This window comes from Triticum aestivum, chromosome 6D, assembly GCF_018294505.1.
Source record: "Triticum aestivum cultivar Chinese Spring chromosome 6D, IWGSC CS RefSeq v2.1, whole genome shotgun sequence".
Classification (NCBI taxonomy): Eukaryota; Viridiplantae; Streptophyta; class Magnoliopsida; order Poales; family Poaceae; genus Triticum; species Triticum aestivum.
The window spans coordinates 144,327,118-144,341,473 of NC_057811.1; positions in this window are offsets into that span (position 1 = coordinate 144,327,118).

A 14,356-nucleotide genomic window follows, 5' to 3' on the forward strand; every position below is an offset into this window, starting at 1 on the left:
CAAGAGTCGTCGCGGCAAGCTCTACATCGACGATGCAGACTGGGGCCCCGACGCCGGCTCAGTGGAGTACGGGTACCGGGTCCCCTTCGGTGGAATTCATGTTTTCATCGGCAAGATTGGTGAGCCGGGCCCCGAGCCGGATCCCCGCGCCGATCTCATCGAAACGGCTCAGCGCGCACGACCCGCCCGGGCCCGGCCTGCCTTAAGGCGCGCTTTTGTGGGATGCATCCACGGAGGGCCCTCTGATCCATCTGGGTCTGGGGATGAGGCGGCCGCCGGCTCTGACGGCGAGTCGGCCGCTGACGAGTCAAACTCGTTGTACCAACTTCAAGATGGCAGGCTCATGAGTTATTCCGATGGCAACAGTATTCCGGACCTTTTTGAGCCGCCAAGTCAGGTCGGAGTTTTTATGGCTGGTGCGCAGCCTGTTCAGAACCCCGCTGCCGGATCGGAAAACCCAGTGCCTTCCCCGGCTCAGGTGCTGATGGATCTCACGGATAAGATGACGGCCCTGTTAACCGCCACGGTCGACCCGACGGATCAAGTTCAGCATGATGCGGTGGTGGCACAGCTAAAATTGGATCTGATAAAAGCTAAAGAGGACCTTGCAGCGGAAGGGATCAGGCTGGCTGCGGAGCGGGCGACTCTCGATGCCCAGACCCAGCTGATTCAGGCGCAGTCCTTCCAACTCACGATGGATCAGAACGCGGCCAATGAGGTCATGAGAAGGAGGCATCAAAAGGCTCAATCTCGACTCCCGCCGGTCTACGATCCGCGCAACCTCTTCAACACGCCAGGTGCAGGGTCTAGTCACCTGCCAGGGGTCGTAGCACCCGGGTCTGGACCCCTTATTCAACCACGAGTGATGGGGCCTCCCCAGGGGCCCCCCGCCCCGCCTCAGTATGTGCCAATACCCCCGGGCCATTATAATAACCCGCTGGAGAACATGGTCGCCGCAGCGGCACGGCTGGCGGCTCTGCCCGTTGATGGCGACTCTCCGACGGCTATTGAGACCCGCCGGGTCAGAGAACTCCTCCAGACAGCGCTAGCGCAGCAAGAGGCGTACTCCTACAACCGGGATAGGATCCATTCAACCCCTCGTCTAGGGCAGAGCCCGAGTTACAGCCGGCACATGGTCTCGGCGACCGGCTCAAGTAATGTCCGACGCCATGACCCGCCCCCTGGTCATGGCCCGGCTCATAATGGAGCCTTCTACGTAGCAGACCAAGCACGCCAGGAGGCGGAGTAGGCGCCTCAAGACGGCTTACCAGACCCCCCCGGCTTATCCGACGATGTCCGTTGATGCGGGTATCCCTACTAGAACCGGGGGTGTCCCGTGTTTGATGCCAGCTATCCGTAATGAACGTCTACCCAAGGACTTCAAAGGACCTAGGAAGGTGCCTAACTATACAGCAGACTTACAGCCGGCAGCCTGGATCGAGAGTTATGAGATGGCTATGGAATTGCTGGAAGTCAGCGAGGCGGCCATGGCCAAATATTTCACCATGATGTTAGATGGAACTGCCCGCACGTGGTTGAAAGGGTTACCGCCGAACTCCATCGGGTCTTGGGCTGAGCTGAAAGCCCGGTTCATTCAAAACTTCAAAGATACCTGCAGGCAATCTATGTCAATCGTGGATCTGACTAACTGTAAGCAGCAGGAGGGTGAATCCACGACCCATTGGGTTCACCGGGTCAAGGAGATCATACATTCATCGGATAAGATGGATGCTGGCTCTGCAGTCTTAATGTTGGAACAAAACTGTCGCTTTGTGCCCCTAAAGATGAAACTCGGGCGGCTTAAGCGTGACTGTACTGATATGGGTACACTGATGGCAGCTCTTGTCAAGTACGCCGATTCCGATGGTACCAAGGATCCCCCTTCAGATGATGAAAGGACAGGGAAGGGAAAGAAGAACGGCAATGGCAAGAGTCCTCAGTTTAACCCGGGGAATCAAGGAGGAGGCAAGCGCAAGGCCGATGGCGGCCTGGAGTTCGTAGCCAACACCCAAGGCAACAACCAGCGACGCAAGGGGAGGCCCCCTCCCCGAGGCGGCGGGTCAGGACCTTCTCTGGAGCAGCTGTTGAATGAACCTTGTCCGAGACACGGCTCTAGAGAGAAGCCAGCGACTCATCTGTGGAAGGATTGTGCTATCATGAAGGCCTTTAAAAACTACAACGGCCCGGGCGGCGGCTCAGGCGCCGGCGGCTTTCATGGCCCGGGCGGCGGGTCAAATTCCGGTCCTCAGAACGGTCAAGGGGGCTTTAATCAACAGTCTGGTCAGGGTCATCAACAGCAACAGGGGGGCTATCAGACCAACCCAAAGCAGCTTAGCGGTGGACAGTATCACGTGTTCACCACTAGTTTGTGCAAACGAGACGAGAAGCTTCACAAGAGGGCTGTTAATGCTGTTGAGCCGGCGGTTCCACGCTACTTACGGTGGTCGGAGCAGCCCATAGTGTGGAGTAGGGAGGATCACCCTCCCCGGGTGGATAACCCGGGCCACCTGGCCTTAGTGGTGGCTCCTCAAGTGGGAGGCTATAGGTTCACAAAGGTACTCATGGATGGAGGCAGCAGCATCAACATCCTCTATTATGAGACTTTCCGTCGTATGGGGCTAGTTGATAAGAACCTCAGCCAGTCAAATACTATCTTCCATGGTGTGGTACCCGGTAAATCGGCTTATCCAGTCGGCAAGATCGAACTGGAAGTGGCCTTCGGTGATGAGAACAACTACAGGGTGGAGAAGTTGACCTTTGAGGTGGTCAAGATAAGAAGTCCTTACCACGCCATATTTGGACGGCCGGCTTACGCCAAGTTCATGGCACGGCCGTGTTATGTGTACTTACAACTCAAGATGCCGGGTCACAACGGGACCATTACGGTTCACGGCAGCCGGAAAGTGGCTCTGGAGTGTGAGGAAGGTGACGCGGCTTATGCAGAGTCTGTTTGTGCCACAGAAGAGTTGAAATTTTATAAAGACAATGTTGACCCAACAGATATGAACTCTCTGAAAAACCCAACCACGGAGAATGAACCAGCAATGAAGTTTAAATCGGCTGATGAGACTAAACTTGTTGACTTTGTTCCAGGTGACTCGTCTCAGCAGTTCAGCATCAGTGCAAATCTGGACCCGAAATAGGAAAGCGCGCTCATCGAGTTCATCCGTGAGAATAGGGACATCTTCGCGTGGAAACCTTCTGACATGCCAGGTGTACCTAGAGAACTCGCTGAGCACACTCTCAATGTTGATCCAAAATTTAAGCCGGTCAGACAGTTCCTTCGACGGTTTAACGAAGAGAGGCGGAAGGCTATTGGTGAAGAAGTGGCCCGGCTTTTGGCGGCCGGGTTCATTGTTGATGTTTTTCACCCAGAGTGGTTGGCTAACCCGGTGCTTGTACTTAAGAAGAACGGCACCTGGCGGATGTGTGTGGACTACACGGACTTGAACAAGGCGTGTCCGGCTGATCCTTTTGCTCTCCCCCATATTGATCAGATCATTGATGCTACGGCAGGTTGTGCACGCTTAAGTTTCTTGGATGCCTATTCCGGGTATCATCAGATTAAGATGGCAGTTAAGGACCAGGAGAAGACGGCGTTCATCACTCCCTTTGGAGCCTTCTGCTATGTCTCTATGCCCTTTGGACTCAAGTGTGCACAGGCGACTTACCAGCGTTGTGTGCAGAATTGTCTTCATAAACAGATCGGGCGCAATGTTCACGCTTACGTGGACGACATTGTGGTTAAATCCATCAAGGAGGAAACCCTGATAGATGACTTAAGGGAAACCTTCGACAATCTCCGGGTCTATAAGATGATGCTTAACCCAGCCAAGTGTGTTTTTGGTGTTCCTGCAGGAAAACTATTGGGCTTCTTGGTTTCTGACAGAGGCATTGAGGCTAACCCGGAGAAGATCAAGGCCATCACTTCCTTGGCTAAGCCGGCGTGTGTAAATGACGTTCAGCGTTTGGCGGGTCGCATCGCTGCTTTAAGCCGGTTTATAAGTCGTTTGGGTGAGAAGGCTATGCCCTTATATCAGTTGATGAAGAAAACTGACAACTTTGTCTGGAATGATGCAGCTAATACCGCTTTTGAGGATTTGAAAAAGCAACTGGCAGAGCCCCCCGTCCTTGCTGCTCCGGTTGATAAGGAGCCCTTGCTACTGTATGTGGCGGCAAACGCACGAGCCGTCAGCGTGGCTATTGTGGTGGAGCGCAAGGAGGCGGGTAAGGAGCATCCGGTTCAGCGGCCGGTTTATTATGTCAGTGAGGTGCTCATTGAGTCCAAACAGCGGTATCCGCATTGGCAGAAGCTCGTATATGGGGTGTTTATGGCGAGCCGGAAGCTTAAGCATTATTTTCAGGGTCATCCCATCACTGTGGTCAGTTCCGCCCCTCTCGGTGATATTATCCAAAACAGAGAGGCTACAGGGAGAATTGCTAAGTGGGCTATAGAACTTGGACCTCATGACCTTAAATATGTGCCACGCACTGCTGTTAAGTCTCAGGCCTTGGTAGATTTCATCAATGATTGGACAGAGTCGCAAGTACCGGAGCAAAAGCCGGATAACACTTATTGGACTATTCACTTTGATGGGTCCAGGCAGCTGGAGGGCTCGGGAGCTGGTGTTGTCTTGGCTTCCCCTAAAGGGGACAAATTCCATTATGTGCTACGGTTGATGTTTCCTTGCACTAACAATGCGGCTGAATACGAGGCTTTGCTCCACGGTCTTCGGGTGGCTAAGGAGATGAGCTTAAGCCGGGTGAGGTGCTTTGGTGACTCAGACTTGGTGGCTCAACAAGTATCAGGCACCTGGGATTCTAAGGATCCTCTAATGGCGGCTTATCGCCGCGAGGTTGATGCTATTGCTGGGCACTTCCAGGGGTACCAAGTGGAGCATATTGATCGCCGGAGGAACGAGGCGGCGGATGCGTTAAGCCGGCTAGGCTCTCAGCGAAAGCCGGTGCCGCCTAACACTTTCCTGGATGTCCTGTATAATCCTTCGGTCAAGTTGCCTACAGAAGAAGATTTGGCCGTCCCTGACCCGGAGGCGCAACTGGTGGCAGCTCTTCATGTCATACCAGACTGGACAATGCCATATCTGGCTTATATAACCCGGGGAGAATTGCCTGAAGATGAAATTCTGGCCAGGCAAATAACCCGGCGGGCTAAGTCAATGATTGTTATCGATGGCGAGTTGTATCATCGCAGTGTTTCAGGGGCATTTCAGCGTTGTATCTCCCCTGAGGAAGGTCAAGAGATCTTGCGCGAGATCCATGAAGGGGATTGTGGCCATCATGCCGGTTCAAAATCTCTTGTGGCCAAGGCTTTCCGTCATGGTTTTTATTGGCTGACGGCTCACGCTGATGCAGAGGACTTGGTCAGTAAATGTGATGGCTGCCAAAGGTTCTCACGACGGGCTCATGTGCCGGCTCAGGAGTTGAGGATGATTCCAATCACCTGGCCCTTTGCGGTCTGGGGGCTTGATATGGTTGGGCCTTTTAAACGGTCCAAGGATAAGAAGACCCACCTCTTGGTGGCAGTTGACAAATTCACGAAGTGGGTGGAGGCTGAGCCAGTTAGCAAGTGCGATGCAGTTACGGCGGTTCAATTTATGAAAAAGGTGATTTTCCGCTTTGGCTTTCCGCACAGCATCATAACTGACAATGGCACCAATCTATCCAAGGGTGCTATGGAAGAGTTTTGTCAACAAGAGCATATCCGACTTGATGTTTCCTCAGTGGCTCATCCCCAATCCAATGGTCAAGCTGAGAGAGCTAACCAGGAGATTCTGAAGGGCATCAAACCCCGGCTTTTGGTCCCTTTGCAACGGACGCCGGGTTGTTGGGTGGAGGAATTGCCCTCCGTCTTATGGAGCATCAACACTACTCCTAATAGGTCTACAGGCTTCACGCCTTTCTTCATGGTTTATGGAGCAGAAGCGGTTCTCCCCAGCGACATCCGTCATGATTCACCTCGTGTGGCGGCTTATGTTGAGACAGATAATGAACAGGCGCGCCAAGATGCTCTGGACTTGTTGGACGAACAGCGTGATGTGGCAGCCGCCCGTTCAGCGATTTACCAACAAGACCTGCGCCGTTATCATAGCCGCCGGGTCAAGTCCCGGGTCTTTCAGGAAGGCGACCTGGTGCTCCGGCTCATCCAGGATCAAACAGATGCACACAAGTTATCCCCACCTTGGGAAGGGCCTTTTGTGGTCAGTAAGAACTTGCACAACGGGTCATATTACCTCATTGATATCCGGGAGCATAAAGACTCGCGTAAATCTGAGGAGGAGACCCGTCGGCCGTGGAACATAGCTCAGCTTCGGCCTTACTACACTTGAGCTACCGGCTCTTGTGGTGTATATATTTATCTCAGCCATGTATATATTATGATAAAGCAATAAAGCAGGACCTCTGTCCTTTACTCTCTTCCAAATATGTGTGTTGCTGACTTACAGAAGATCCGGCTTATGATCATCTTCGAATCTAGCTGTAAGCAATAAAGTCACTTGGGGGCTTCCTGTTCACACATGGGTCGTATTCGAACCCAAGAGAACATAGCTGTCGATACCCATTTGATTGGCAAAGTGCCGAGCTCATTGGGAAGTTGCCTCTGGTCATATTTGAATCATAGTGTAACCCCTCTGAGAACCGACGTGGATCGTATTCGAATCAGCGTCGTTAAACAATTTTCAGAATCACTTGGGGGCTTCCTGTTCAAACATGGGTCGTATTCGAACCAAAGAGAACATAGCTGTCGATACCCTCTTGATTGGCATCGCCACACCCACTGGGGGCTATATGATCGTATCCGAATCTTAGCTTAACCCCTTTGGACCGAGTTTCTGGTCGTATTCGAACCGGAAGCCCCTAAGTTTTTATATTTTATCACAAGTCTACTCTGATCATGTCAAAGTATGTACTGCCGGGTCTCACTTACCGGCTTAATTTTGGTTTATCTTGTTAGTTGAACATCATGGATGTCATCAAGACAAGTAAATTCGAGTGAAGGTACCAACCGTGCTACCCGGGTTATTTAAACCGGAAGTATGCTTACAGGCTGTTAAGTGTGTTATCACAGCTATGTTCAGAGTATAGTTAAGGGCCAGTCTTTTCGGTTCGTATTCCGGGTTATCCATCTCAAACACCTGATTCTCAGGGCGGTAAGCCGCCTTGCGATTTGTGATTTACCTTTCTATGCAGATACTTAAAGGCACCTTTTAAGGTTGAGAAGGACAAAGGGATAATTACGACCCGGAAGAACACAAAGGATAATTTCAAGGGATTTCAGCGTTCATTACATGCACGATGGCACGGCAGAGATAAAATGTTGCACCTAGTCTATTACAAAATTCCTCAAGTCTCAAGGTTGGAGCGTTGTTCGATGAACCGCCAGCCGCTTTACGATGCCTGCTGGGTTGAAGTCCCCGGCTCGTCCTCTGCTCCGGTTGATCCCAAGACCTCGAAGGTTGACGACTTCCAGTCGATGCCGCGGAGAGCTTCGAACTGAGCTTCTTCGTCGATTAACCCGGCCGGGTTAGTCTCCGGGGCGAAGGTGTGCTGGCGAGCCGGAGGAATCAGATTGATAGCTTCATAGCGAGGGGTTGGAATCCTCTGATTCTCCGCGTTGTACCCCGGCTGATACTTGGTTAAGTCGGTGTCGTTCCCGATGATGGTGGCCACCGGGCGTACAGCCTTAACACATGCCGCGAAGTCCTGCTGGTCGAAGGCGGAGCCGTCTTCCTTCAAGCTCGGGTAACCCAGTGCGATGTCTGCCGGGTCTAGCTCCGGCAGGAATGCTTTGGCCCGGCTCAGCGCGGCAATTGCTCCGGATCTTGCGGAGGCTCGACGTAGCTCCTGGATCCGCTGTGGCAGAACAGCGAGCCGGCGCAGGACTTCGGCCAGATGGGTTGGCACCTCGTTGGATAGGGCCACCACAGCTAAAGCGCGCTGTGACCCGGTGTAGAGTTGTTCCACCAGGGTGTACACGGCCTTTAGCTTGGTGACCACGCTCTGGTTCAAGTTGGCGCTTCTGGAACCTGTTTAACAACATCAGATGACCCGGTGATAAGGATGAATCAGGAGATGTAAACATTCTAACATGAATGAAAGCCGGTGAGGCGACTTACCGAAGATGGCAGCTACCATTTGGGATACTTGGCGCTTTAGGCTGGAGAGTTCGGCGGTTTTTTCAGAGAGTGCCTTCTCCGCCTGTTCCGCCCGGGTTACCAGTGCGGCTTTCTCTTCAGCCCAGGCCTTCCGCTCAGCATCAAATTCGGTCTTCAGCTTTTCTTGAGCAGCGATGCTGGAGACAAACTTGGCGTTTGCCTTCCGGGTCTCCATCTCTTGTGCCTTCAGCCGGCTCTTGAGATCCGCCAGGTCCGACTCTAATTTCTTGCCAACAGCCTGCATATATTTCCGGGTTATTAACAGTCATTCTATAAAGTCCCAAGCGCTTTCCAAGCAAAGACACTTGGCACTTGGGGGCTAATGCATATTGAACGTATCTATCTATGTACGGCCGGCTCAGTTCAGTAAGCCGGAATCTAAGTCTACAACATATTCAAGTATAAGTGCTAGACTTGGGGGCTAGGATGACAAGGATCACTATGCAGAAATAAGAAAACAGCAGAAGGTTACCTCAGATTTCTGTTGGATCTGGTTCACCATGGCGATCTCGGCGTCTCGGCTCTTGTGAACTTGGCTGATGTAGCCTGAGACAAGCTCTCCAATGCTTAAATCGGTGTAGCTGGAGAGATCCAGATTCACCCGATGGGGTTGCAGCAACTCCCCCTTCGCGGAGCATTTGGCCAGTGCGGTCGGCCTCCCCGGCTCAACATACTCCGTCCGGGTAATTACCACGTCCGGGTCGTTAGCTGGTGGGGCTGAGCCGGACGCCTCCGGGTTAACTGACGCTTCGGTTGTTCTCTTGGTGGTCGGGGCAGGGGCTTCAGGCGCCGTGTCCATGGGAATGGTGGCTTCGGGGGCGGAGGCGGCTGGCGGCTCTTGAGCTGTCGTCTCCGGCTCAGGCAAGTCTGGCACTCCGGCTGACCTGGTCTTCTTTGCTCTTTTGGTGAGCTTTGCCTGGGCACTGAAAAGACAGAAGTGTTAGGTATACAAAAAGTAAGTACAGACAGATAATGTAAGGAGATTGTTATTACCCGGGTGCAGTCTTGAAGGCCGGCAGACTTGACTGCATGGAGTCACCCGAAGAGGGGGAGGTCTCCTGGTAATTGGAGTCAGAAGAGTTGAGTGGCTGACGGATGACACCCGCCAACGGATGAAAAGGGTACAGGTGAGAAAAAACCTCAGTGCGGCGCTTCCTTGTTGCATCGCGTAACCCGGTGGAGAGGTCGGTGTCCTTGCGGGCCCGGGTGTGACGTCGGCTTTCGTGAACCTGCTGCTTCAAAAGAAATTGAGGGTCTTGATGAGCTAATGGATGGGAAAAGCTTACTTTCTGGGTTACCCTTCGGACTTTCAGCTGTGGTAAGGGCTCCGAGCCGGAGGAAAGTGATGTTACCTCTTCAACCACCGGGTTACTGGCGCCGGTGTCATCCTGTCAATAAGCAAGTGTTGATAAGGCGGACAGCATCAGACAACATATACAGCAAGAATTTAAAAGATTTAAGGGTTACCTCTGACTCGGAGCTATCGCTTAACTGCATTAGCTCCGAAGCAGTGGGTCTGCTGCCCTTCTTGCGAGGGGCGGCTCTCTTGGCGGCTTTCTTCGCCTTCCTGGCCTTCTTGGCCGCCTCATGGTCATACTTGACCCGCTAGAATTTATCATCAGCCTGAGAAATACAGTAATGAATTCTTGAAATGGTTCAGAGCAAGGTGACATATCAAAGAAGCTGAAAGGTTAAAGTCAGCGGCTTACCGCTGGGGCTGGATTGGTCTTGCAGAACGGGGCTAGCCCGGTTCTTCCACAGTCTGCCAGGCTCTCGTTTAACAGAGCCTTGGTCTCTTCTTCAGCAACGTCTTCTGGAAGATCATTGCGACTGTGCCTCTGCGGGTCATCCTTTCGCCCGGTGTACTCACACATTAAGCCGGGGCGGCGGCTCAATGGGATCACCCGCCATGAGATCCAGACCCGGACCAGATCAATTCCGTTCAGACCATTGCCTAGCAGGGCCTTGATCTTGTTGATCGTTGGAAGCAAAGGTTGGCGTTCCGCGGCAGTAAGTTTGTCGGATAACGGGTGAGTCGGCTCCAGGCGTGTTGGGCGAAAGCCGGGCAGTGGATTCTCGTCAGCCGGGGATGTATCTTGGCAGTAGAACCAAGTCATATTCCAGTCCTTAGGGTGGCTCGACGGCTCTGCGTAAGGGAACAGACAGTCCATATGTCGCTGGATGGAGATGCCGCCTAACTCTAGACTTGGCCCGTTGGCACACTCATTTTGGCGGTTCAAATAAAACAGCTCTCTGAAGAGCAGTAGACTCGGCTCTTCTCCAAGATATACTTCACAAAAGACTTGGAAGTTGCAGATGTTGGATATGGAATTGGGTCCTATATCCTGAGGTCGAAGGTCAAAGAAGTTGAGCACATCCCGGAAGAATTTTGAGCCGGGCGGTGCGAAGCCCCGGCTCATATGGTCCGCAAAGATCACTACCTCCCCCTCCCTCGGCTGTGGTTTTTCTTCTGACGGATCAGGGGCACGGTAGGACATCACTTCCTTCCTGGGCAGATATCCGGACTTAACGAAGTTGGCCAGGGTCTCATCAGTGACGTTGGATCTCATCCAGTTGCAAGTGATGGGAGCTTTGGGAGGCATGGTGACGGTTGGTGGTCTATGATAAAGAGGAAAGTGTCCGGGTTAATTATAAGCCGGAGTTTATCATTCAAACTACAATGACGGCTTATGAAGGGGACTAATGGTATGTATTGATACGGTGGGTTATCTAAGCCGTCGAGGCATTCAGGATGAGTTGGTCATCTACGGCTTACTGCAGTTAAGTCGGAAGATACTACAGAGCATGGTTCTCTTTAAACCGGAAAGTTCTACGGCGCGTGTTTTCTTTAAGTCGGAAATATAAGCCGCCAAGATTCAAGGGCTGCAGTTTTTACTAAGTGTGGTAAAACAGATTTCACATATTACAATAACTTTCTCGGATCAAAATGGTCGGGCGAGGTGAAAATTTTCTAGACCTAAAAAACAGAGGCAGGAGAAGTTCTTGAGGTTGAACACAATTCTTATGCAGTAAAAAGAGGATTTCTTGCAGATGAAATGAGTTCCGAACGTCTACCGCAGTGGTTTTACGCAAGGATAAAGATCAACCGACTACAGTGGTGACGAGGACTGTCGAGTTTCTGGGCAAAGATGACAAACACGAAGAACGGGAGGAACCCTACCACAGATCTGTTCTAGCAAGGAAGAGAAGACTCACCGGAGTTGAGGAAGAGCGAAGGTCGCCGCCGTTATCTGGTCCGGGTCAGGGTGATGCAGCGGCCGGGTCGATGAAGATCAGGGGCGCGACGGCGGCGGTGGCGGCAGAAGCTCGGGCAGAGGAACGACAGCGCGAGGAAGAAGAAGGAGAGTGTGAGAAGAGAGTGCCGGGCCGGCCTATTTATAAGGTAAGTCATAAGTGGGCGCGAGATTCAAGGAGACCACGGCGTGGTTATCTCCCCCTCACGGCGCCTCGACTTTCGCAAAGACAGTAAAAGCAGAGATCCGTTGAGGATCTGGCGGAGTAAAAAACGGACTTAATGGAGGATGACGTCACGGCGGATTATCCGGAGTCCGGAGAATGACGTCACTCCGGGTTATGGCCTTCACACGGACGGTAAGCCGGGGATTTTTTCTGTCGGCAGAGTTGAAGATTGACACGAGCTGGCTCAAGTCAATCTGGGGCCTAATGTTGAGGATATAGACCTTGGAGTCACCCGCCAGGAGGGCCGGGTTACTTGTAGGGTCATTGCCAAAAGCCCGGAGCCAAGTTCCAAGATAATGGGCCAGAGATGGGCTGAGACCCGGATATGGCTTAAAGCCCGTAGTTACAATCATTGTTATAGTAGACTTGTAGTGTAAGGCAAGCATTGATTAGAGTCCGAGCCGGACGCTCTTATGAGCCGGCCGGGACTCTAAGGGCTGCTGGGCGTCAGCCTCCCTATATAAAGGGAGGACCCGGCAGCGGTTCAAGGGCGACAACAATCTGATCGAGAGCCGGGCAAAGCTGTTTAGCTCCCTGGTTATCGAAACCCTGATTAATACCACCTCAACTGGACGTAGGCTTTTACCTTCACCGTAAGGGGCCGAACCAGTATAAACCCTCGTGTTCCTTGACCCACTTAACCCCTTCAAGCTTCCCAATTGCGATGGCTCCACGACTAAGTCCTAACCCGAGGACATCTGCCGTGACAATTCCACGACACTCTTGAAAGGCCCAACCATATCCAGCCCCCAAGTTGCAAACGGCCAGGTGATTGGAATCATCCTCAATTCTTGAGCCGGTACATGAGCGCGCCTTGAGAATTTCTGACAGCCATCACATCTTTTGACCAAGTCCTCGGCATCAGCATGAGCTATCAACCAATAGAAACCGTGACAAAACGCCTTGGCCACCAAAGATTTTGAACCGGCGTGGTGACCACAATCTCCTTCGTGGATCTCACGCAAAATTTCATGGCCTTCCTCAGGAGACACACAACGTTGAAACGCCCCTGTCACACTGCAATGATGTAACTCTCCATTGATAATAGTCATGGACTTGGACCGCCGGATTATCTGTCTGGCCAAAGTTTCATCCTCTGGTAACTCGCCCCGGTTCATATACGCCAGACATGGAACCGTCCAATCTGGGATAACATGAAGAGCCGCCACCAACTGAGCTTCCGGATCAGGAACAGCCAAATCCTCTTCCCAGGGAGCTTGACGGATGGATTATGCAGAACATCCAGGAAGACATTAGGTGGAACCGGTTTACGTTGGGAACCCAGGCGGCTTAAAGCGTCCGCCGCTTCATTCTTCCGCCGGTCCACATGATCCACCTGATAACCTTTAAAGTGACTTGCAACAATATCCACCTCACGATGATATGCTACCATGAGTGGGTCCTTGGAATCCCAAGTGCCGGATACTTGTTGAGCCACCGGATCCGAGTCGCCGAAGCACTTAACTCGGCTTAGGTTCATCTCCTTAGCCATCCGAAGACCATGGAGTAAAGCCTCATATTCAGCTGCATTGTTAGTGCAAGGGAAAATTAAACGGAGAACATAACAAAACTTATCACCTCGTGGGGAAGTTAATACGACTCCAGCCCCCGAGCCCTCCAATTGCCTTGACCCATCAAAATGAATAGTCCAATAAGTATGATCCGGCTTCTCTTCTGGCGCTTGTAGTTCTGTCCAATCATTGATGAAATCCACAAGTGCCTGAGATTTAATCACCGTTCGGGGTATGTATTTCAACCCGTGAGGCCCGAGCTCGATAGCCCACTTAGCAATCCGGCCAGTTGCCTCCCTGTTCTGGATTATATCCCCCAAAGGAGCAGAGCTGACCACCGTGATGGGATGACCTTGGAAATACTGCTTAAGCTTCCGGCTTGCCATAAAAACCCCATATACCAATTTTTGCCAATGTGGGTACCTCTGCTTGGATTCGATAAGTACCTCACTGATATAGTAAACGGCCGCTGAACCGGATATTCCTTTCCTGCCTCTTTGCGGTCCACCACAATAACCACACTAACAGCCCGAGCGTTAGCTGCTACATATAGCAACAATGGCTCTTTGTCGACTGGAGCAGCAAGAACCAGCGGATTAGCCAGCTGCCGCTTTAAGTCCTCAAACGCTTCATTAGCGGCGTCACTCCAGACGAAGTTATCTGTTTTCTTTAGCATCTGATATAAAGGGATAGCCTTCTCGCCAAGGCGACTGATAAACCGGCTCAATGCGGCAATCCGGCCCGCCAGGCGTTGAACATCATTGATACACTTCGGTTTGGCCAAGGAGGTGATGGCTTTGATCTTTTCCGGATTAGCTTCAATGCCCCTGTTAGACACCAAAAAGCCCAAGAGCTTGCCTGCAGGTACACTGTCAGAGTAAATGGCCACGGGTAGCCTAACCGACTCCCCCTGGCTCTTCGAAAAATTATCAGGTCAATCGAGCCTTCAAGCATCCAGAGCATGGGGCCGCCTTCCTCTAGCCGGCTATCCCCAAGGCCGACTACCAGAAGGCGACCCGACCTCAAAAACCTTCCCGAAGAAAGCTACGAGATGGCCGACTCCAGGAAGCCGGCCCCAAGGGGACCGACTCCCAGAAGCCGGCCATGAAGAAGGCCGACTCCCAGAAGCCGGCCAAGACTGCACCCACCAGGGATGCACCCACATAACGGTGATAAGACGGGGCGTGGCCG